Source organism: Lepisma saccharinum, chromosome 28 (genome assembly GCF_977018435.1).
Source record: "Lepisma saccharinum chromosome 28, izLepSacc3.1, whole genome shotgun sequence".
NCBI classification, from domain to species: Eukaryota; Metazoa; Arthropoda; class Insecta; order Zygentoma; family Lepismatidae; genus Lepisma; species Lepisma saccharinum.
Genome location: NC_139256.1, coordinates 2018135 through 2019082, shown reverse-complemented (window position 1 = coordinate 2019082; position 948 = coordinate 2018135).

The window sequence follows — 948 nt, the reverse complement described above, 5'->3', positions numbered from 1 at the left end:
AAATTAACTTTCCCTCTATGTAGAACTTGTGCCGATGAAATAAACCAGGCGGAATGTAACCATACTGCTAGGGAAAGAGCTATAACTGGAACCTGGGTTGTGGATGAAGTTCAGAAGGCAGTTCAAAAGAAATACAAAATTTTAGAATTACTTGAGGTATGGGAATATAATGTTGAACAATATGATCCTGCAAAAAAATCAGGTGGTGTTTTTGCAGAGTACATCAATACATTTCTCAAATCAAAAGTTGAAGCAAGCGGCTGGCCATTGTGGTGTATTGATGAAGAATCCAAAAAAAAAAAATACATAGCTGACTATTTTGAAAAGGAGGGTGTGTTGTTGGATGAAAACAGAATATGTGCTAATCCTGGATTACGAAGCTTAGCAAAACTTATGCTGAATTCATTTTGGGGTAAATTTGGACAGAGAGAAAACCCTGGTCAAGTTAGTATTATCAATAATCCTAAGGATTTTTTCGATAAACTAGAAAATCCCAATGTTGAAGTACATCAAGTTATACCTATAAATGAAGATATGTTGATAGTTCACTGGCAATATCTCGAAGAATCTGCACTTCCATTATCGACTGTAAATGTAGTTATTGCAGCATACACTACAACACATGCACGATTAGAGCTTTATGAATATTTGGATACATTAGGCGAAAATGTATTGTACTATGATACCGATAGTGTTATTTATATTCAAAGGCCAGGTGATGTTGATCTGCCTGTTGGAGACTACCTAGGGGAGTTAACAAATGAACTAGAACTCTATGGCAAAAATGCTTATATCAGAGCATTTTCATCCAGTGGGCCGAAAAGTTATGCATTTGAGGTAGTAAATCCAGACAATACTAATGTTACTACTGTTTGCAAGGTGAAAGGCATATGTCTAAACCATAAAAACAGCAGCACAATCAATTTCGAATCACTCACCAATGCTATT